Source organism: Hetaerina americana, unplaced genomic scaffold (assembly GCF_022747635.1).
Source record: "Hetaerina americana unplaced genomic scaffold, ioHetAmer1.1.p SCAF_2, whole genome shotgun sequence".
Lineage (NCBI taxonomy): Eukaryota > Metazoa > Arthropoda > Insecta > Odonata > Calopterygidae > Hetaerina > Hetaerina americana.
In genome coordinates this window covers 51793119-51818186 of record NW_027286763.1, presented here as the reverse complement: position 1 = coordinate 51818186, position 25068 = coordinate 51793119, and the positions used below count along the sequence as shown (strand labels likewise).

At 41.4% G+C, this 25068-nt stretch overlaps 1 protein-coding gene across 5 annotated transcripts in view; it reads left to right on the top strand.

The window, feature by feature from the left end:
• Nucleotides 1-25068, top strand: part of moody (G-protein coupled receptor moody) — a 177725-nt gene that overhangs the window by 82988 nt on the left and 69669 nt on the right. The gene's annotated exons all lie outside the window — the stretch shown is intronic.

The following is a 25068-nucleotide window of genomic DNA, read 5'->3' as shown; positions in this document are numbered from 1 at the left end:
TGTGTGTTACTATACAACTCTTATTGCGGCCCTTCTGAGAGCAGAAACTTGTACGCCAGCCTCTCTCATCTTTCCTAGGTGAAAACGTATGATCGTCGCCCTTTCACTTGTATTCTATTTATTTATTTATTTATTCAGTATAAGTCCGAAAACAGCACATTTAGGCCTTTACATCGAACTATTAACAACGATAACAATGGTCACATTTACAAACACCCAAGCCCTAGATGGAGGGAAACTCACCCAGGCGGGAATCGAACCCGCGACCCTTGGAATGGCAGACGAGGACGTTACCCCGCTGCCACCGGGGCCGGCCTTCTTCTATGAGAAGAAGACTTCAATGGAATTCGCCAACGGAATATAACCTCACGAGTCACCGATAGGGAACATTTCCTTAAGTACCTATATCGAGTACTATTACCTTTCATCTAATAATCGACTCTTAATTTTCTTCAATCTTAAATTCCTCATTGCAATTATCAACTTGCTATTTTCACAGAAAGCATCACAATATAGTTTATAAACAATGCAATGAACTGAATTGTCACATCGGTTTCTGATAAATTTTTCGGCAGTTTATACGAAAAAGATTGTATAAACGGTATTTAGTGTCAAAATGAATCAAATTATTGATTGCGAACTCCTGACCATATTTTACTATGAGGAAACCAAACTTCCAAAGATTCAGTCAGGATGTTGAAAATTTATTATTACCCCCATCACACTACATTCGGCGAGATTATTTCTATTAAATTAGAGAAATTAAGTGTAGAACAGAGATATTTAAGATGCCATTTTTCCCACGAACGATAAGGGATCAGGATAAAGTTGTCCGACCGCGGTAGGGGTAAAAATATTCAGGTCAAAATGAGTCTGGTGTGTATTCTACTCTCTGCCACACAACATAGCGGTATTTTGCAGGATATTAAAAATACTATACGCACTATCGGGAAGATAATGTGTTTGAAGTCTTTTGAAGCACCTTTATATACTACCTTGATCAAAAAGTTCCCGGAATAACCACCGTGTGGCGCTCCCATCGTTCCGATTTGAGTTCTGTTTTTTTTGTTAAATTGGTACATCTGTTGTTGATATTCCCTTTAAATCTTAGTGTCATAACTTGACATTTGCAAAAGTTACGTAGCCAAGAGTACATCTATCTCTGTGTGTGTTGGCGATTTTTTACAATTTCAGAAATGGATTTAAATTTGCAACAACGAACTTGTATTAAATTTTGCGTAAAAAACGGATTTAGTGGCGCACGGACGTTGGAAATGTTGGAAAAGTGTTTCGGCAACGATTCTCTAAAAAAAACGGTCGTTTACCAGTGGCACGAGCGGTTCAGAAGTGGTCGTGAGTCAATCGAAGATGATGAACGCAGTGGCAGACCATCGACATCGAAAGTCGGTGAAAAAATTGATTAAGTAAAAGAAATGTTGGTCAATAACCGCAAATTAACCATCAGAGAAATAGCGGAGGACTTGAACATTGCCTATGGATCCGCCCAAGACATTGTGGTTAATGATTTGGGTTTCCGTCGTGTAGCAGCAAAGTTGGTGCCAAAAGACCTCAATTTCATGCAAAAAAGAGACCGTGTTGACGTCGCAAAAGACATGATTTGCGAGGCTGAATCCGATCCCACATTCATCAAAAGGATCATTACTGGAGACGAGACGTGGGTTTATGAGTACGACACGCAATCCAGACATCAGGCAAGTGAATGGCGTTCACCAAATGAACCGAGACCAAAAAAACCGTCGTTTTCAGTCAAAAAAGAAGGCAATGCTGACGGTTTTCATGGATTACAACGGTGTAGTGCATCATGAACTTTTGCCAGAAGGCCAGACAGTAAACAAAGAGTATTATTTGGGCGTTATGAGACGTTTGCGTGAAGCAATTCGCCGAAAGAGACCAGAAATGTGGGCAGAAAACTCGTGGATTTTGCACCATGATAACGCACCGTCGCACAGTGCTATCATTATTCGTAATTTTTTGACGAAAAATGCAACAAATACCATCCAACAGCCACCGAATTCACCTGATTTGGCTCCCTGTGACTTCTTTCTGTTCAATCGAGTTAAAAAACCATTACGGGGAACGCGTTTTAGCAGCCGAGAGGAAGTAATGGAAAAATCGCAGGAAGCACTGATGGACATACCGAAAACCGACCGTAACTTTTGCAAATGTCAAGTTATGACACTAAGATTTAAAGGGAATATCAACAACAGATGTACCAATTTAACAAAAGAAACAGAACTCAAATCGGAACGACGGGAGCGCCACACGGTGGTTATTCCGGGAACTTTTTGATCAAGGTAGTATGTACGTTATTCAATATTGCCATCCCTAATAGATTCCTCGGGAGAAATCGAAGGCCGAAAGTGTGGTTGACATGTAAAAGAGTGGCAGATGAATCTCTTTTTTTGGCCCAAACGTTTCCATCCAAGACGTCAGCGAATAAGGACACTCAACAAATCAAAGCCGAATTCGGATGTGCCCGCTCCGATGCCTCAGCTCGCATCAAATGTCGAGAAGACAAAGCAAAACATCTTCTCTCACCCGAGGACGAATCGATTCACATCTCAATTCCCATGTGTCTTGGCAGGGAACATGGGAGGTACGCACGTTCCCTCATTTTCCGGTCATTCAATTTAAATTTCATGCTTTCCCAGAAGGGAATTCGATATAAGACGACGGAAAGTTTCTTCGCTAAAGGTTGACTGACTTTTCTCCCTCGCAATCACTCCTTTGACATCTAAATTGGTGGATCTGACAATTTCAGATTGTTTTATATCAATAGGTTTTTTATTGGAAGATTCAAGGAGTAAAATACTCGTCTGCTGACTGGAAGTTCCAGCGTTCGTATTGGTAAAATGGCTGAAATTTCAGCCACGCTTAGCCTACAGTGTAACTTCTGGTGACCACAGAAGGCACTAGGAAAGGTACAAGTACTGCTGCCTATCCATACTAGATAAATGACTCCGTTCGAGGAAGACACAAAGAGTGTCGCATCCCCTTCAAACAATTAAGTGTTTAAACCTTTCACATGAAGTTGCTACAAGGTAGCGAACCACATTGTGGAAACTTGTTACGACTACAAAGTTATAATTTTAATAATGGACATCCATCATTTTCGCGTTTCACGCTTCCGCACTCAATCGATTGTAGGCAACAATGCAGCTTTGAATAGCTGTGGCACAATTTCTCGTGTTTCCTTCAGCATTTCATCGCGAGTGTTCTACTTCCTTCAAGGCACTTCCACTGCAAATGAAAATCTACCCCTCATCGGAGAGAGAAAACGAGTTTGCAGCGGGGCGTAGTAAATACTATATTGCTTAGTAAGTATTTACTGTTGTCATTCGTTAGTGTGCCATAATGTTTCGATATTTCTGACTGAGTGTTGACTAGCCAACTAAATGTTTAGGTGCCAAATATAATGAAGTGGGAGTGGCTGATATCATTGGTGAGGAACTGATTGATTTGTCGAGGGAAGGTATCGTTCCACAATCATCTATGTCTCAGATATCGAATATGTGCGATAAAATGCGGGGAATTAGGTCGTAAAGGGCAAATATTCGACGGTTGATATGAGGTACTCGACGGATTTTGCCGGCCTCAAGACGGACATGTGAGAGTATGGTGAGTGAACTGAGCGGAGGTGCGACTACACGGTACCCTGCAAGCCACCGCTAGGGTAGATGACAGGAGGTCAGTCAGAACAAGGTATGAAACTTAAAAATTAAGTTTTACCTAATTGTTAATCACCAATAGTTATGTAAAATATTTCAAACAATTGAGATAGTGTTAAAATTGATTTACTGCCAAATTATCTCATTCCGTGGTGTGCTCCGCCAAATGAAACGGCACAATAAGCGTTAATGTTTCCAGCAAATCAAGTGCCCCAGAGTAGACTAACTTTTAAGACAGTTCTTCATTCTAGTTCACGGACATTTTTTGTTCATAAGTATGTTCGCTATGGGACTCTTCATAAATAGGCCCTCTTTGTGTTTGTTCATAGGATTGAAGCTTGAGAGTGTGTCATATTAATAAGAATTACAAAATTCAACGTTTCTGGATCATCAATCAGCAGAACTAGGGACATTCAAAACAGATCCAAAATTTATCCTAAGCACAAATATCAAAATATGTTTACTCTATTAATTTTCTCCCGGTAACTGCAACTGAGTCAGGAATTTTATCATCTTTCAAATTGAGTGATTTTTCCCTCCAGTTCATATTTTTGCAATTGAATATAGGGAATACATTCCGAAGTTTTATATGTGCAAAGGGTTTTCACAATGATAGAGAATATTAAGGAAGCAACTTCTTCAAGGAATCGCTTCTAGTATGAAGAAAAATAGATTTTCAGTCCATCTGATCAGAAATAGTTTGATCAAATTGATAACTGATTTCCAAAAAATTGTAAGTTCCGGACTTGATAAAACTTCAATAAATCTTTCAAATAAACCATTCATATTCCAAAACTCGCAATAGTTCTGTCGTTGTTTTTAAAATGCTAATCTAGCCATCTAATTACTGGTTGATAACACCATTGAACGGTGACTGGGTAATCTTAGAAGACGCACCTTCTGTTTTTATGAACATTGAGTCGAACCTACAGAAAATAGGACGAGATACTGTACCGGTTTTACGAGGAGGATGTGTACAAGGAAGTAAGAAAAGCACACAAACGATGTTGGAATTCATCGCTTGAGATAATTAGGAAAAGCCAACCTCCAATATCATTATGCTTACGGGAGGCTACATGGAATGTTTGGGGAAGTAGGTAGGTATACAAGATAAGCGGTGAGATATGGAAGGCAACGTTTTGCCGGAAAACACAAGGACAGAGGAAGTCCACGAGTTCTGAAATAACGGAATCATTGAAGAGAGCATGTAAATACAGTTAGTTATGGTGCGTGGGTGTGGTTGAGGAAACTAATAACGGCGGAGGGGTGTAAAAAGCCTTGAAGGGAGATTTGGAGGGGAGGGAGGGAAAAGCTTCCAAAGAGGAGTGATTGTCCACTCTCACGATCCTATGATTCGACCCACAATGCATTAGATTGATGGACAAAGGCCTCTCCTAAGTCTTGAACGCTGCCTGCCCTAACGAAATTCTCTCCCGTGGAAATGGTCTCCTTATCGTAGAATACGTACTCTTGCCTATTTTAAACTTGAAGGTGAACACGGGACGTTAGAAGTGCTCATTCCGTGTTGTTTTTCTTCTCGTCTCGCCCATAGATGACGATGATTTTCGATGACCTTAAGCGAGCCTGTTCGAAACATTTCACCGAAAAAATCACCTTCTCATCCGGCGAAAATAAATTATATGCAAGTAAGTCACAAGCGGTGCCGTCACACATTGATGATCCACCAAAAAACGAGCTAGTTGTTGAGGTATGACCCATGATGCATTACTAGCAATACGCTGTATCATGGCAATGGATTAATTTCGTTTAAATATATGTATAAACCTACTCAACAATTTATTCTTTGTTGCCAACGCTTAGTAATAATTATGTCTTGATTTACGGAGAGTTTTCGTAGTAGTAGTAGTTTTGAGGGGAGGCGACCGACAGCTGAGGTCATTTGCGCCATAGGGGATGGACAGGAAAGGATGAAGGGTGGAGAGAAACCCGGCGTCGGCATTAGCCTAATCTTTACGAAAGGCGCCAAGGGGTCCGCAGCTTAACGTCCCATCCGACGGACAGCGTACTCACTCAAAGTGCCCTCCACAAAGCACCTCAAGTAGGGATCGAGATACGTCTGAAAAATATTCAACACCGCCGGGATTTGAACCCGCGCCCTCTGGGTGGGAAGCCTGTACGTTAGCCCCCGCACCATCTCGATCCCCCGGAGAGTTTATATGGTGATTATTAGCCTTTCATGGAATAATAAATATTTGATATTGACAGTTGTAATTTCGAAAATCGGAAAATCGACCACAAATTAAATGAAATGAGTGTGGAGATGGTCTTCCTGGGCCATTCAGCTGGGGAGTGAGCACGCCAATGGGTTGAATAAGGAACAGAGAATGGAACGAAAGATAAGTACGTCGGCTAGTTTTGGAAATATGACGATATTTTCTTTTCCGATTCTACGACCATATGTGCTACCTTCAAGGATGGAGTTCAGTTCTCTCCCAAAAATGTGAGGCAAACATTCTTGGGGATCAATCGAGCATCATCTTTGAGTCATCTGCATGGGAACATTCTGGCTATTTGATTACAAAGGATAAGAAAAAGATATCAAATGGTGCCACTGATGCGCGTTCTGCCTCAGTGCGCCCGCGAATCATGGGAATAACTCGAGCAGAATGATTCGAACGCAATATAAAACATTCTTCTAATATGGTTCCTCTATTGCCGCCTCGATCCTCAAACATCAGTCACGAAAAAGGGAGTTGGGAGAATAAGTTCAAAAACCGGCCAAGTCGTCATTTATATTATTCTCGTGGAACTTCACGCGGAGTTGATAATTTGCCAACAAGGTCATTCACCTCGGGGGTTTTTCACCTTGTACGTATCGCTACATGATGAGAGTTCTGGGGGGTTTTCCTTTTTGGGCACAATAGTTTTATCACATTTCGACGAAGTCAACAAAACTGAACCAAGTTTTGTTCTCCTGTCAGATAATATTCTCTTCATGACGTTCACAGGAATTATTGTTATTATGACTTCTTGCCCTCAGAATGCTCCACACGTCGCATTCAATTTCATTAACTTGGAGGTAGTTGGCGTTTCTATCAATAACAGGCAAATATGTAGAAGTAGGGCATTATTTTTCATTTTAAATTGTATAAAGTACATCTTACACCTATCTAATCTCCACCATGCACACTATAATAACAATGTTAACAAATACCGAGGATTTATATTTCTTTGGGATATGGACATCAGCCAATATTTATGAAAAAAAAATAATTCCAAAGAAGGGAGGGCATGGGAAGGCTTCGTCAATGTGTTCCACAAATTAGAGATCGATGAATAAGTACGTTCATCAGTAATTTGGAAAAATATATTGATTTTCGAATGAGCCTGCGAAGCAAATCGCTAGCCAAAAGATAAGATCAACGTTTGACGGTTCAAGCTGATCACTTTACTTCATAAATAAATTATAATATTAATTAAAACAATGACTAAACCAATTTCTACGTCTTTTTCCAGTTACTTCAGTTGATCAAGCTATTACAAGGTATTTTCTTAAGTGAAGACCACACAATAAATTGACAAGAAAACAATGCTTATGGGCAATGCTAAATTACCAATGAAACGCTTGTGGGCGGGCCTCTATTGGAACTCCATATGAACATTCGGACATATCAATTTAATTTTGTTTTTCCTCAACAAATAGCTGACCAAATATTTTCATAATTTCTGAGAAGCCCAATTAAAATATCGGGGTATAATTAAAAATTTCAAATATGTATCAATCCGATATTAACTCTTCGAACCCATCAGGGAATTCAAAATCTGAATCTTAAGATAAGAAAAGAGATTAAATCCTGACCTTTGACCCCAGTGTATACCACTTAATAGCTAAAGGTGCATAAGGTAAGGGCATATAAAGTCACTTCGCATGCACTTTCCTTAACTCATACGAAGGACCCTATCGCATACTCCCATTACGTTTTAAAGAGAAACTTATAGTACGATATGTGATGTTGCCTTGGATACATAAGCATCCGTTTGCTATTCGCATATATTATTATAGGCAGTAGCAATGAGAAAAAAAGATATATATATATATATATATATATAAATATATATATATATAAATATATATATATATATATAAATATATATATATATATAAATATATATATATATATATATATATATATATATAGACCTATATTTTTCTAATAAAGTTCGTAATTTCAGGCTTGACTTTCGGGAACTTATCCATTGCGGAAAGAAAAAATGCAGCTTTGTTGATTCCACTTAATGTTTTAATCTTACGACCCGGGTTTCAATACTTAGCATCATCATCAGGTTCTGATAATGATACTATGTGTTGAAACTCGGGTCATACGATTAAAACGTTAAGTGGAATTGACAAAGTTGTATTTTTCTTTCCGTAATTGATATTTTTTATTATAATCCTGTATTTTGAATGAACATTATTGTTTCTATTCTTGTTACTGATGACTCGTTTTCCGTAACAAACCTATCAAGTCATAATCAAAGTCCAGGGTGGAATATCGCAGCGACGCGGTATGTTTACGGATACAGTAAGGGGCTGCGGACTGGAAGGTCTCTGGTCCTACCTAGGACATGCACAGCTTTATATACCTTGTTGTGTGATTTTGTAGGCACAAGATTTATTTAGGAAATCACAAAACGGATGGATTCTATTCTTAATGTTCCAATACAGATGCGGCAGAGAGCATAGGTGCGAGGAAAGTGGGGATCAAGATGTTGCGATGGCTATCGTACCGGCTTCCCACCCTGAGGGCTCGGGTTCAAATCCCGGCGGTGTTGAATATTTTTCAGAGGTATCTCGATCCCTACTTGAGGTGCTTTGTGGAGGGCACTTTGAGTGAGTACGCCGTCCGTCGGATGGGACGTTAAGCTGCGGACCCCTTGGCGCCTTTCGCAAAGAGTAGGATAATGCCGATGCCGGGTTTCTCTCCACCCGTCATCCTTTCCTGTCCATCCCTAATGGCGCAAATGACCTCAGCTGTCGGTCGCCTCCCCTAAATACTACTACTACGAGGAGAGTTCTAACTTTTAGTTCGCCAACTATAGCAAGGCACTTGATAACGGTTTCCCCTAGCCAACCAGCGAGTAACTCCCATAGCGGTTCGTATTCTTACCGGGGCTTACAAACATTAATGATTGGTTGAGCACCAATCCCTCAATCAGATTAATTTCAATTGACAAACCAAGATCCAGAATAACGGTTGTATGTTTGGATGCTAGCTCCTCACACGAGCCGACAGCTCTTCATATTTGATCTTGGTTAACGGACAACTGAATTTGGTGTCGCGAAAGTTTCCAGGACGGTTATTCTCCGGTATTGGAGTGTTACTATGATGAGATAGTTCTAATATATACTTAAGAAACACCCTTTGTTCAGTCATAAGATGCCGCCATCATATGAGACTTTCACTACCTAGATTCAGCTTTCCCAGGGACTCGTAAAGGTCCAAAAATTAATGCATGAGGCTCTGCGGTTCGTTGAGTTTGACCTCCACACATATTAATACAGTTTTATTCTCCTAAGACGATCGCAATGAGACAAAATTCGTTAATTCAAATCTCAATTCTGGAAGTAAATTTCTCAAACCCTGTTTTCATTTCCCACAACAGAAGGTTTTTCCTTCGGATGAGTTTGGCCCTCGGCTGGAAAATATTCTGTTACCGGCTTTCATGTGTAACTTGAACTGACATCATTATAGGCCGTCTTTGCGAAATATTTCCTCTCGTATGTAATCCGAAAATGTCACGTATCGGGGTGTTTCGCCAGTATTAGGTACACCTCATTGACACGATTAGAGTTCACTCTTCATCTTCGGTCGTTCAAGTCAATCCTTGCAGGCCCTCCAAAGAAGCTGTGCCTGAATGATTCCGTTACCAATTCCTCTTAACATCAATTAGATGTGTAATTAGAACCCCTACCGTCCATCGTGACATTCGTATTAAACAAAGCATTACCGCCGTAGAATCAGTGGGATTCCTTCGTGCCCAATTTCGTGTTTTCAATCCCGAGATTCTTCGGCCTAAAGCAAATGCCATCACTGGTTCTTACATCACCTCACTCAGCTTCTAAATATGCCGCATATTCTATTCTGTAGTTTACAAAGAACATAAAAACTCTAACGCAATAAAGGCGACAATTTTATTTACGCATAATTGTGATAGAAATGGCAAAGGTGATAGAAATGAATTCCTTCATTCATATTATTTCAAAGAATGGATTGAATATATATCCGAAATATATAATAATAATCATACCTTCTCATTACCATCATATTTTCGTGAAAACCACCATCATCAAATCAGGTCGTCATAGTTGATAGCAAATGCAGCCCTGAAACAGTCACTATGCCTTAAATAATGCTGCAGCAACCCAGATTGAGGCAAGTAAAAGTTGGTACGAAGAAACATAGACTGGAAGGCATGGCACAGGCAACGAATTCTTTCGTTTTGGATTCGCCATCAAAGGAAAAAGTTAAAAAAATAAAACGTCGGAGATATAAAGAGTAAATAAGCTTGAATGAGAAATATTTTTAATTTACGACTCTCCCTCATCCTAATAATGAGGTTATATTAACAGGGTGACGAAACCTAAATGTCTCACGCATTCCGAGACTCTGCGTTTGATTTCGCCGCGCTGAATTTGTCTTCCGAATTGGAGACCGGCATCGTTAGCCTCGGCCCACGGTCGACAAGCTACACTAACAGAATTTTTAATTGAGTTTACTTTTATGTATGAGTTATTTCCTGTCTCAACAAGCCGCCGCCGTCTAAACTGCCCTAAAACCATCTCCTACTCTCCCATTTTGGGGAATGGTCCTAGTCTCGACGTAAAAAGGAATGCTTTTATCGAAACAGGCAGGATTTTTTATTTGAGCTCCAAGGAATTTTAATGCTGTTCAAATTAAAATTGAGATCTATCATATAATATAAAAATAATAATACTTCTATAACTATTTTAAAAAGTCAAGGTATACACGATTGAGAAAATTAGAGAATTATGACGGGAGTGACGCAATGTATCTCCTCATTACTTTTGTCCGTAACTCTCGTTATCAATATTTTATACTTCCTGTCTGGAAAAAAATAGATTGGGATTCGAATGAATATTATCGCGAAAGGAAGTGAAGAGTCCTTTATGTGTTTCAAAGAAAGGAGTCCTTTTTTTCGCGCTTCGATGCAGTGTTTTAAAAGTTATTACTTGCAAATTAGGCGAAAATCAAGCAAAAATTATCGCAAAAGACCGAGTACCCACATACTCAAAAAATTTGATCATCATGCACTTCAATAATCGTCATAAGTGGTCAACAGCCGCGGAGCACTTCGTATGGATTCAAGTATGAATTAAGGAATATCCTGAACTTTGCTGATGCTTAGGGTGACAGTGTTGTGTTCAAATTTGAATGTAAGTTTCAAGTTTATTTGTCTTGTTCTTTTTTCGCTCAGCGTGTTAAAATTTTCATTTTTTTCAGGCGGATTGATGGAAAATTAATAAAAATCGTCCAGTCTTATTCCAATCGGATAGACATTCAGGAAAGAGGCCAACACTAAAAATTCTTACATTTTGCCAATCCAAATCAAAGTCAAAGTCCCTCTCCCCGTAGCTGCGAAAGTTTCCTTTGAGCAGCAGCATTGTCTTTGACCAGTTTCGATTTAGCACTCCCAAACACGGTTGTTGCCTCCGCACAGAAATGATCCCCGAGAAGTGGGCGCATTCCCATTCAATTTTCTCACCCGGCGAACCTTTGATGATGAGATTTTTTCGATCGCTTCCGGGAAAAATCCCCGTAAAAGAGTGCCGTCTCGAAAAGGCTTAATGTTCTTCGAAGGCAGATCCGACATCCCCTTCCTTCCTCCCCTTCCTACCCAGAATACTACTTAACTTTCTTAATCTTTCCATTTTAAGTGCCCGGCCGCTTTTTTCTCCTCCCTGCCATCCCCTTTTTCGCCGTCGGTCCGGCGTTTCGCAAATCGAGTCTCCTCGCCCTCCATCTCCCCCCTACCTCCGTCGTCAAGCTTTTCCCGACCCCTCCCTCACACCATCCCCCGTTCCCCAGGGCGGAGGGAGAAGATGTTGGGGACAATGACCATTATCTCCAATCTCCTCCACTCACCCCCTCCACCATCCTCCGCACTCCTCACGAGGAGGTATATTCTCGGGTAAAGGGAGAGACCTCCCCCACTTTATGGCCCTCCTACCCACACTCCGTCGCGGAGGACCTTCCCATCGATTCTCCCAGGAGATGTTCCACTGGCCCAGTGCGACTATTCCCCAGGAAGAAGAGTGGGGCAGGTTGTCGGGCGCGGAGTGGGCGGCTGATGTTCCGATCTGGAGGGAATACGTGGATCCTTTTGTCTTCCTCAAATCCCTTCGTCGACCTATGAATCAAGGGCCTCTCCAAGTTTCCACGTCTGAGTGGCAATATTTAACCTGGGCGGACGCGTAAAGGAAGTAGCGTGAAGAAACTGAGGGCACGAAGAGTATGCACGCTTTGCTGAGTACTCTTGCGGAAACGAGGGAATTATTATGAAATCAAATTCGATTGGTACCGAGAAACAAATTCGATTCGACCACCGAGATATAATAAGAGACACACCGTCCCCGACGGATAAAAGGACTCGTCCTTCCCGCGCACGGTACGCAATCATAGCAAAAAATCGAACGCAAGCACATGAACGTATTTGATGGAACACCAATATTTTTCGATTTAGGCAATTATTGAATGTATGTGAATAAGTTTTTTTGTACAAGCTATATATTCAAATTAATGCATGAACTAATTAATACGAGTGTATGTATGACTGGTACCCCCCCACACTGCTTTGCGGAGGATTACGGGGTATTGTTTAAATGTAAAAAAATAATTAGGACATAAAGATGACACACAGGGAATAATTTTAACCCAGCATTATATTGCATGCAAGCAAGACCTATGGCTACTGGAGAGTCAGAGAACAGTCGAGTTTGCTTGTGACACCTTGGGAATTATGGTCCCTCATTTCATCGTCAGATTAGACCACCAGGACAAAACAAGAGGGGTAGACCCTACCACTGACGGATTTAAGCACCCGCTCTTCATCACACGATGAATAATCGTAACAATAATTCAGTCGTAACCATTCCTGCTTTCTTAATCCAAAAACCAAACTTTAAAACTGTACTCGAGCACACCAATTATCGCACGTGGATACGGTCATGTAAGTATGTAAGAATGCATTTTGTTATGTGTGTGAAATAATATATTTATATTTGAGTGAAGATTGATACGGAAAGGATTAGTGTCATAATACCTCACTCTGGACGTTCTTGCGGCGGCTTACGGGCGCGTTGCGTAAAATGTACGTACCTTGGCAGACTAGAGTTTAAAGAAAATTATGTAATGGAATTAAATTTGGGATTTTTTTTATTTTACGTCAGCAGAACGTTTCTCCTCGCTTTACTGCGGGTCCCATCAAGCTTGAATGTTTAACACACCATTGATTTGAGATGATCAGGCGGTAACTGACATCTAAAAAAAAATTAATCTGGAAAACTATGTTTTTGCTATTTTTTCCCTGGGATTTTATTAACCCTGTCTAATTTCTCGGAAGTTTATAAACATCGTGCTTCTTACGCAAAATACAAATTCGCATTAATCAAAAAGTTCGTTTAATTTATCAGTTTGAAATTCGGAAAGCCGCAACAGAAGTTCAAGTTGGGTAGCGATTTAATAATTCCTCAAATAACCCTGGAAAGATAGAAATGTGGGAAGACTAATGACGAAGGACCGCGACGGCAGGGCTATACGGGCGGAGAGGAGGAGAGAAGGAATTTCAGGAACCAATGCTTCATCGGGAGGATATCATGAAGTGGGGTACTACCGGCGAGTGTGTGGCCGATAACGATTAGAAGTTTGATCTCTTGGAACGGAGGAGGAGAGTTGGGGGGGGGGGGGCAAAGTCTTCTTATTATATCGCCCTTCCATCCCATCGTGGGGCATTAGCGGGAGTGGCGGGGTGGTTTCCGTGATTCATTGTTTCGTTTTCAGATCACGGGTTGCTCCCTCCACCTTCTTTCCGACTCCTCCACCCACATCCCCACAACTTTAGACAGAAAATTCTTGGATATTACGAGTCTCCTCATCGGTCCCACGGGGTTTTTCGATGCACCACGATAGCCCCCAAACCCCTTATTCCCCTCCTCATCTAGCATATTCCAACATTTTATCTCTCCGCTCCCTTAACAGCACTTCTCGAGCGATGCGCCTGCGATACTCATTTGTTTTTTTCTTCTGTCTGCTTCTGATTACAGCGATTAAACTTCTCCTTTCTTGGATGGGGTTCAAACAGTGGTCCTTTCCCCACCACTCCTCACCAAACTCATTTCCTTCCGCCTGCTTATCCCATAACTTTCGTGGAAACCGGCCACAAAAATTCTTGGCTAGGAAACTTCGCCGGTGAACTTGGGCACGGCCTTCAAACATTTCATTATTTGATGGATTACCCTGCATGAAGCATGGGAGGCAGAAAAGAATTAGAAACAGCTTCAAGGTGTTTGAATTGGAGCAGAACACATAAAGCATCCTGGACACAGAAGGCATTTGCTTTCATTCCATTGTCAGGGTGACCACACTGTCGAGAAAATCCACGAAACATTCTAAAATTGCTCAGTTTTCTCAAAACTTATTGGGGAAAAAATTGTGAAAAGGGCCGGTTTTTTTTAACGAGTCGGGAATTTGGCACTCAAGTCTCTGGAATATGATGTGGGAAATGGGAAATCTCGATGAGAACGATGTCTATCTATTAGTTGTGGAGCCATTTCGTATTTTCCGTGGGCCATATCACGAGCAGACCCTGTCAAAAACTGATTTTATAGTCTGATCGACTTCAATAATAACGGTGGCACTCGGAGCGGGATGAGAGATGTCCCAGTAAATACGTAATCGTATTCCTGGAGCTGAAGAGGAACATCGGGAAATAAAGGAATATGGGTAAAAATCGGCAAAAATTTGGGAACGGGAACACATGTATGTGCATCAAATGAGTGACCACCTTGATTGAGTGAATATTTAAGTCTGGCCACTGGGGATATATTTTAAAAAACCTCAATATTGTGACTGGACTTCATCTGTCAGAAATTTACAAATATCTTTAATATTATTGGCGGAGATTCATGAGTAAAGTAAACACAAAGAGCGATCGGTTATCATTAATGTTTCCTTCAATTAATGTATCATGCTAATTGATTTTCGTTGGTCGGTGGTGAGCGACACGAAACTTATCTGAATGAAAATCATAACTGGTGCGGTGGCCTTAAGAAATTCGCGGGCCAAATTTTAGAAACAATTGTTGTTTCATAATTTATGAAGTTCACTTACAGCAAGCATGCCAACGGCGTTGAAATTAGGCACGCTGTTTTGCTAACTACCTCTATTCGTCAATAAAATGCCGAACAAGAACCGTGATGATTAAGAATGCATCTCGTAGAGAAAAATGTACAGTACAATTAGCCAAATCAGGCCTAGAATTAATCTATGGGATTAATCTACGGCCTTCTAGGAACATTTTTACGAAATTTGAAAACAGTAGCATTATTTTACGCTAAATTGCGTACGTAGGTATGTGCACATAACACATTAATTTTGATTCATTTGACACTAAACTCTGCCAGATTTTGAAAACCAGCTTTGGCATTTCTACAGCTTTTTCTATACGATTTCCATTCTATCTTTCGAAAAATCATTTGAAATAGATTCCCGTTAATCTCACACCGGGTTCCACTGAGTCTGATGGGAAAGAGATTTCTTACGGCTCCAACTAAACTCTCCTTAAAATTCTAATCCTTGATTTAAGTGCTCCTGCCTGGAACGCCTTTTATTCCAGGGACGTCAAATCAGTGCCCTCTTTAATGCCTTAGCGCTAATCTCCATCATAAAGGCATTTCTTCCTCTCTGTCACAAACGAACTTAAGCACCCACGTGGTAAAATTTATTTGATCGTTTGCGAATGTATGCATGCGATAGGAATTATTACCCTTGAAGTTTCGAGACTTTCTTTTACGTGACGATAGACTAGTTAAACGCCAATTTAAATCTTAGTGAACTTAATTTAAAATTGATGACCGAAGTAGTCAACGAACTCTTCAGACTAATTAGGGAATTTTGTGCGACGAATCCCCTGAAAACGAATATTTCCCTATTTAGCAGAATATCATTGAAAGTAATGGAGATAAGAAACTAGTTGATTCAGTTTGCTTCATCATAATCAGTCCATGACCTCATAATATGTACCAATATCGTATTATTTTATAGGTAGGCGAATGATTTTTACTATATTATGTTACCATTTAGCACTGGACATACTTTTATAAAGAATAATAAATTATTCAAAAGGGAAGGCATCTAGACAAAAGTATAATAAACTTCGATTAAAGCCTAGTTTTCAAAAAACCAAACCGCATTAATCAAATCGGAGGCTGGTCTAATAGATCACGGTAGAACTCAATCCATACTACAGGGCCTACCGGGATTAGAATTCAAAATTCTGGGTTGGGGAGCCGATTCCTTTCCCGATCCTTTGTCGTCCGTGGTCCCCCAAAAATATCTGGCAGGCACCCCAAAAATCACACCTGTTAAGTGACATTCGTGGTGTACCAAGTCACCGGGAATCGAACCTTGACATCCCTTTTAGCAGCCAAATGCTCTACCCAATGCTCAACCCAATAAGGTCAGTAAGTCCGTTTATTCTATGTAGCACATTTTTACTCAACAATCTCAATGAATTTTTTGTACGAATTCTTGCCAATGAAATGCAAATCAGAGCAGAGAAGTAAGGAAATCGTTCATCCAATCATGCTTGTAGATATAAATTCTTAGGGAAATATGGTTTGGGAGAGAGGTCACAAGAGGGGAAAGGTTGTTAAAGAGCTTTTAGTGGTGGCCTTTCATACTGCATGCGCTTGAGACCTGCACTCGTATTTACTCGAGTCGCGGTGGAGTAACATCACCCTTTCCACAATATCTCCCATTTCCCATGACCTCTTCTCGGCGCCTGCTTTTAGTGAGATTATTGGGTTACGCAAAACTCGTCTCCCTTATACCGACGGGACATTCATCGATGATTCACTGCCATCCCGATCTTTTCGCGTTATCAAACTTCATATGAGATTTCGATGCGTCACGCGGAGCATACAAGGGGAAAGAGCGATGGGCTATTTATTATCGCCGGCGTGGAGACAAACCCTCGCGGATTGGGCGGACAACTCCCATGAGACGTTGACTCTGGGCAATCTTAACCAACATGTGCATGCATTTTTAAAAAGACCAGGCGACGCACTCCCAAGGCTTGTAATCCGTTCTCATTCAAGTGGTGCAAAATATGATCCAGGGCATTTCCTTCATACGCGCGTATAATACCAAGTAATGCCAAGCCCTTTCTGTGGAAACTATCGGGATGACCTGCCTAGAGGTCAGTTGGCCCATGTGGAGCGCTATGACACTCGAACAAGTCATAAAAAAATATGAGCGTATACATATTCCGTGTAATATGTCGCGGTGGAGTCACGGATGGAGAGGACTAAAAACAAAATTTTGTAGCCTTCGTTAACGAAAAGGCGCTTGCAAAAGATAACCAAAATGCAGTCACGTTCTCCGCGTAAAATCATTAATACCAAAACTTGCGTGTTCGGCACCAGTTTGCAGCGAGGACCAAATCCAGAAGTGTTAGTTTAAGCGGCATGTCATTAAAGAAAACGTTCTTCTTGCGAGGTCGGGTGGTGGTATGGACGCGGAACAACATACATAAATATGCACGCACCTGGAACTCAGCGGAGGTTTAGCGGAGGAAACTAAAGCAGCGGAGATATACGCCGTGCAGGGACTTAAAAATGCATCTCGGGTGCGCGATTCGTTGGCGTTTTACGTGGCGCCTTCACCCCCCGCCCCACCACCACCCCAATCCCTTGGAGAAAAAAGCGTGGACTGCTAACAACACGGTGAGAAGAGGTCGACTTTTCGGCGACGCTTGCTCAGGAGAGGTAGGAGGGTAGGGCGCCGTTTTTGCACCGCTGCGAGGCCCCTGGTCGGTAATCTCGGCTTTATAGCGTCGCGGCTGCTGGAGAAGCATTTAGAATAAAGGACGGTTCGTAAAAAAATTAATGTCGAGGATAAAACTGTCGGCATAAAGTAATGTTGGGGGTTGAATGCACATCACTCAGGTGGGGGAGAGCTCGCCTTAAGGCGGCAGATGCAAATGCGCTTCGTATCCCGCCGGGAGAGGAAAGAGATAGAGCCATGCAGATAAATTTAAGATTTTATGTCCCAAAATAAGTAGCAAACGGGTGGAAAAAAATGGCTGAAACTGCGGAAACTGTGTCGACCGAATAAACTTTGGGGAGCAATGGTGTTAAAATGTGACGTCTACACGCGGAAACAATGTGCAACACATGATCCACGATCATTGGCCTCGAGTCAACGAACTTACTCAATCGGAAGTGCTTTTTAAGCAAACAAATTATCAACTCTCGAGCAAGTTAGCAACCACCACTGGTTCTCTGTGATTCCGGGTGCTCAGAAAAACTCTGAATAGTATAGAACAGCGGCTACTATATTTGCCTGGAAACATTGACCCTATTCAATCTCCCTTACATAAAATATTTGTGGGGAAATTTACTTAATCTTTTGAACCTACCTTCCGTGTTGGTCTATTCTTCCACCATTAAAAATGAAAATAAGTAATTATAGATTTTAGGACGTCGATATGGATTGACCTTGATTAGAAAGGTAGTCAGAAAGCGTCCCACATCTTGATTCTAGTTAGTCTATGAATGTATTTGAACTGCATCTGCATATACACAATATGCCGCAAGCAAACAATGCAAAGGCTTATGGCAGGGGGTGTTAGGGCACCATTCATGCATACACAACTATGTATATACCTACTTTAGCACACAAACATGCACCTACAGACCTCACGCAGTAACTTGCTTGCTTGATCATCGAAATTCTACTCCTAAGCAAAAACTATTGATTTCCTGCGTTATATGACCTTCCATCACGAGTGGAAAGAACGAATACTTGTAAACTGGTCTTAATCTCTTGAGAGTGAGTAGCCCGGTGCAAGACTCGGAATGTGGTACTATTAAGGTAATCGACGAAAGTGATTAACATCGGTGAATATTAATTCACAATGCAACACCGTGTATATTATAGGGTAAGACGAAATGGACCCTTAAAATTTCCGAGAAGGAGACCTCTAAACAAATACGTGGTTAGACATCTATGAGAATAGTAACAGAATCGGGAGATATCTATATCTACATATTACCTTGCAATCCGCCACTAGGACGTTTGGTAAGGGTGTTAGGTCACCACCCATTATGGCAATTAGGTCTCATTTAGAACATGTTGATGGTATATGCGATCCTCATGAAGTGGAATTGATTATCGAATTATTATTTGCAGAGCGTAGAGGAGTTAGATTTATAAACGTTTTTATGATGAACTTAGTAACGTCTAGATCATTGAATTTAGGTTGGGAATCACCCGCGGGGCGAAAATTAGATTACAGATTAAATCACTTACATAAATTGGAAACGTGTCTCTTCAGCGATGATGTTGAACATGCGTCATTACCCTTTTCATACTACGGTTGGAGAGATAATGGAAATAAGATTTGAGAGATCAATTTTAGAACTGACAGCTTTAAGATGTAATTATTCCCTCGAACAATTCGGGATCAAAATACCTGGAAAAGACCGCGCTAGGGGAAAAAATTATTTTTCATTCTAGTTGTAAAGTATGTAGCCGTTATTTAATCTAACCTTAGTTTATTGTCCTTCTTGTTACTCACAGCTTGTCTCTTATGCTCAGAGAGGTATTTCACGCCGTAGTGCCTGTACCGTAGCTTTTAACTGTAGTTCAGAAAATCATTTCCATTATTTGAGTTATTTTACCTATTTATTGGTTACCAACAATCTAGAAAAACTTAATAATTGAATTTGGTTGCCCAGTGTTAAATCACCGGCTGCTACCTTAGCGGTGGTTTGAAGGGTACCGTTTGGATGTACATGTACTCCTAGTTGGCGATAAATTTGATTCGGGAAGTTCATATTGTCGTAAGTTATATTCCCTTACGAAAGAAAAAAATTATAAAAATAATGAAGTTAGGTTTTCCATTTCATTTTTATTTCTATGCAGAACGCGTTTCGACGTTACCACTTCATCTTCAGGTACACACAAAGTTGTATGCCCCTGGATGATGACCTAGTGAGGTTGAAATTCGTTCCACTCAGCGATGAAAATATGGTGGAAAAGTACAAATCTAACTTATTCATGTCAAATGACCTGCCACAGTATCCGTGAAAAAATCATAAGCTATCAGGTAAGTTCTTTTGGGGTGATGAATGGCTGATGCGTGACAAAATGTGAACTCGTGTCCACCCTCACATCACTAGCGACAAGCATTGACATCAATCAAGGAGAGTTGGGGAGAGTCCGCGGGACTTAACGGGACGAAGGGCAGTCGACCCTAGGGGATAAGGAAGGTATGACCTTTTGTATCTTCTTATCCTTCCCACTAATATCTCCGTATCGATGTCCATATTGACTAATCCCAGTACTGATATTCCTGTTTATTTTTATCAAACTCACAAGTGACGAAGCCTTCGTTGACTATCCCTGGCCCACTACTATCATTGATCACCGATATGCCCGCCGATAATTTCGTACAGGGATTCTATGGAGAGCGAAAAATCTTCGTGTATATCCTTGTTTCGCGTGAACATTTCGTTAAAGAGGAATAAATATATGCATATATTGAAAAATAAGAGAGCCGGAACGGACCATTTGGCACTTACATTTCGTCTTATCGGTCTTCGTGTCCAATAGCTTCCACTGAGAGTGTAATAATAGGGCAGTTTTGCAACGCAGTTTCCTACGTCAAAAGACCTTACTTTGCTTCATATTTAAATTGAAACCATTACTTTCAGTGGCCTTCATCAACTGTTATATCATTCCGATAATATCCTGCAAGAGACAATCAGGTCAGCGTGGTGATTGTGCTCTTCCTATTTCTCGGGCATGGATGTTTTGGTATAATGAATTTTCCGGGCTGTTTAATAGTACGAAATAACATAACGTGGAGGAAACGGATGATTACTTCCCGAATGTCAACACACAGGGTCTTTTTCACAAGAGCCATTAATCCTTTCGCGCAAGTCGATCACTTCGTTCAACCAAGACGACAGCGAATAGTTGCTGCGGTAAAATCTGAAGAACAAGGGGGTGCTGTTTGCCCGGAACGAACGACGCCCCTGTATCCTCCCTAGACGCTTATCTGAACACTTTCATCGGGTTCCATTGCATCACTGTTTCGCTCTTTTTGAGTTCCTTCTCTGTCCCCCTACTCCCCTACCCTCCCCTCAACCCCAACTTCTCCATGTCCACTACCCTTCGACCTTTCCGGGTCTCATGGCTTTCAGAGCGACTTTCTAATGTTGGAATCGTCCACGTCAGTATTTCTCAATCCGTGGGACGAGAAGACATCTAGCCTTCAAACAGAAGTATCACCCTTTCATCCTGAAAAGGTAAAGCGATATTTCCATTATTATTTTAATACTAATTATAGGTTTTTTTACTGAAAGTTTGGCACGAGCTGACGAAGTAGTCGCGCGTCAAATGTAAAATATTAATTATTGTTTACAATCGGCACATGTAAAGGCGTGGACGTTCGAAATATTACGTTTACAAGTACGTAAAGTATCTAAGATTAAACGATCTTTTAAGGTATTCACGAATAGCACTAAGCTCAATTCAAACGGAGTCCTTTTGAAGCAGTTATGCTAAATCAAGTTGCGGGAGCAGTTCTCGCAGAATGTAACGCAAGCGTCAAAAGTGATTTGACTATTCCCGCCACGGCCTTAAGTTAGTGATACCTTATTTAAAATACATTTAACCTCTGCTGCAATTGCAGTCTTTTCGTCAGCTTTTTAAATTTTCTAAGGGCCTTTTTAATGAATTTAAGTGGCAATCAATTGAATGTCCATTTTCCCGATATATAATGCGAGTTGAATAAAAGTACCGTTATTTATTAATAAAATGAGCCAGCAAGGGGAAGAGATCAGCGGAGAGTTACCCGATGTCAATCACTTCGCTGTCCGAAATTTCGATATTTGAAAATATTTGATCTTCAACACATATTTCTGACTTAAGGAATGCAGAATTTTTGGAACCTCACTGAAAATACCGCAACCATTATCGCATTGCCATTATAAAAATACAAAATCAACGCCGTCAAATAAACCGACATCCTAAAATAGTTAGATGATATAAAATGTAAACAAGATTGCAGTTCAAGGGAAAGATTTCCTTGATCAAATTTTTGTGTGGTTGGTAAGAGTTAAAGGTTTATGAAACAAATATCTGTTGTTGCCGGACACGAGCTGAAACACTGAAGGTCAGCTGATTCTTCTCTCGCGTGCGATAAGGGTAGAAAGTGTGTGTATTTGTCTCTCCAGTTGTGAAAACTTCACAGCTGAAATCGGCGACTCATGATTTATTTCAAATCGCTTTCCATTCCACTTGGGGCAAATTTGCTTTCTTTTTTTGTATTATTTTCAAGGTATTCTTGAAATGTACCTGTGATTGGCGAGAGCGGAAATGGAGGGGAAATGTTTCCTTTATCGATACCAATGTATCCACCAGCACCAATTCACACGCCAGGGTAAGGGGGGCAGTTCCGTTACTTTTAATTTTCCAGCAAGATATGGTATCTAATAATCCGGAAAGGAAATGTCTCTGCCCAAACTTGTGAAGATATCAGACTCAGCAATAATTTATATGGAATGTTCAAATGAGCACGTAAAGTGGGAGTTAAGTTGTACGAGGGGAACTCCATTTATTCCCTACCTCCTTCTATACTTCTTGCGTCTCAGTCACAATTATACAGTATATCATACATGCTCTTCTGCTTCCGAGACTTCTAATATTCCCATCTTGCGTGTCTCTTCGACCACATCCACAACTTTCTCCTTCTAGCCCTTCATCTCTCAAACCACAACCCCTCCACGCCTTTCATATATATGTTTAGTGATTCACCGCTTATCCTCTCTATCAGCATGACCAAAACAAGCTACCACACGCATTTTATGCCTATTACAGGTGCATCCAATCAACATTCTTTCATGTCCCAGTCATTCCTCACCTTATCTGTTGTTTGTTTTTATACAAAGATAAAATCTCTTCTCTATTAAAAAAATTATCTTTCGACTCACAATAAGCTCTTGCCTAATTTTCGAAACACATCCTAAGAGTAAATCTCAACCCTTCATCAACGACTGTCACGACGCATTCAAAGTGATCGCGACTTATGTTGAGAATGGCACCTCAATCCCTCCATAGGACGTGGATAACGTCTGGCGACGATGAGGAAATGGGAGATCGTGAGGTGTCCGGGGTACGAGAGTTGGAAGCCAAAATTTTCATCGCTCCGAAAATTTTCCCTGCCAATCCACCCCATATGGATTGGCGGCGCTCATCACCATTTTTAACGCCACCGTAGATGCCGTAACCATGCGTGGATATGTTCCCTCCCGTCGTCATTCCCACCCAGAATCCATCCTTCCCACGGCATCCTCCTTCCACTTCCCCCTCCCCTGTTCCGCCCTCGCCACCGCACGCCCCTCCCGCCGATCAGATGAAAACACCGGCTCCCGAACTTCCAAGAGAACCTCCGTCTTCTGCATGCAGCTTTTTACGTCTCCCTGTCTTTTTATCGCGCGCCACTCCATCTCGCCAGACCCCTCCGCCACGCCCTGACTTGAGCGGAACAGAAGGAAACTTTTTTACGGTCTCAATTTCAGGCATGAATAAAGTCGATTATCTGACTAATCCCTCCCTTTCCACTTCCGACTGGCCCGTCCACTCCCGCTCCCTTCCGTTCTCGCTCTTGTCTTTCATCTCCTTCCCCCCCGCATCTGCATAAAAGGTGCCCACTTGATGGAATATGGGCGTCTACGGGGCACCGACCACCGTTGGGTGTGCACTACATCTGTGGAACTCATGATGCATCACCGAGTGACATTAGATTGAAGCATCAGAGGAATATAGAGAGAGGATATTTATTTAACGAGACGAATAACCTCCCACTGTTTAACTGTTACAGAGGTAATCTTCCAATAACCGTAAAAAAATTGTCAGCAATCGGACTCTTGTTGGCGGTACAACATAAAACACAACGCTGAATATCACCAGTCCCCGCAACGTCCTATGCCTCATTCCGCTTCCTCCTCTTGGTCCATCCAAAGTTGGACGCGAAGGTTCTTCGGGCATCAATCTTCGCTGAGTGAATTCGATTATCCGTTCCATTCTCTTCCCTCGCGCCGCTTTGTAGTTCTTTTCCTCCGCCCCTCAAACTTCGCCCTGTCTCAATTTAAACCCTCCCTGCCCTCTGCCATTATCTTCCAATCTGCCATATCTTTTCTCCGTCCCCGAAACTTTCCTCTGAACGAAGTCCTTTCATCATGTTTCTCGAAATAATTTTTTTTCGACGTTTCCCTGCTCGTTCCTCGTCCTATCTTTTCCTCAAAACCATATGGGCTTTTCTTCTTCTCCAAATCCACGTCGGGAGAAAAGCGTTCTCGATTCACGGAGGGATCGGTTTCTGCGGGCACGTAGAATAAATCGATCGGGGAGAGGTGATTGATTCTTTGAAGTCGATCGAGAGAGAGGGGTCGGGTTTCTTGTCTGACCCATTTCCCTGGGGCAAATGATGCATGTTATTAGCCCGTGGTGGAAGAGGAATCCTTTTAGCTTCCGCCTCCGGGGATACGACCGAGGTTTTAATGCGCGAGTTAACTATCCCGCACTCGACGTTGCATGACGGGCCCGTTTCGCGAAGGCGCACTGTTCTCCCGATTTATTGAATGAGCGCTCTTTCCTTCCCTATCGCCGAACTTCCCATCCTCCAGCCAATCAAAACTGTTTCAATGTCGCAACCATCGAGGAAATAGCAACACTCTTATTATTATTTTTAATTTTTAGTACCGTGCAAGCCACCACTAGGGTGTGTGGTAGTGGGTGAATATACACCAGACTAATTTTGACCCGAATATGACCCTACCGCAATCGGACAATGTTATTATGATCCACTATCGTTCATGGAAAAAATTAGATCTTAAATCTACCTGCTCTACACTTAATTTATCTAATGTTTTGGACATGATCTCTCCTACCGTAGTACGGTGGGGGTAATAATACATTTTCAGCATCACTGCTAAAGAGACCTCCATCCAATTTATGCAACAACTTCAATCTGTAATTTAACCTTCATTCCGTAAGTGATTCCCAGCCTAGCTGCTCTAATGTTTTGGATACGCTACTAAGTTTATCAC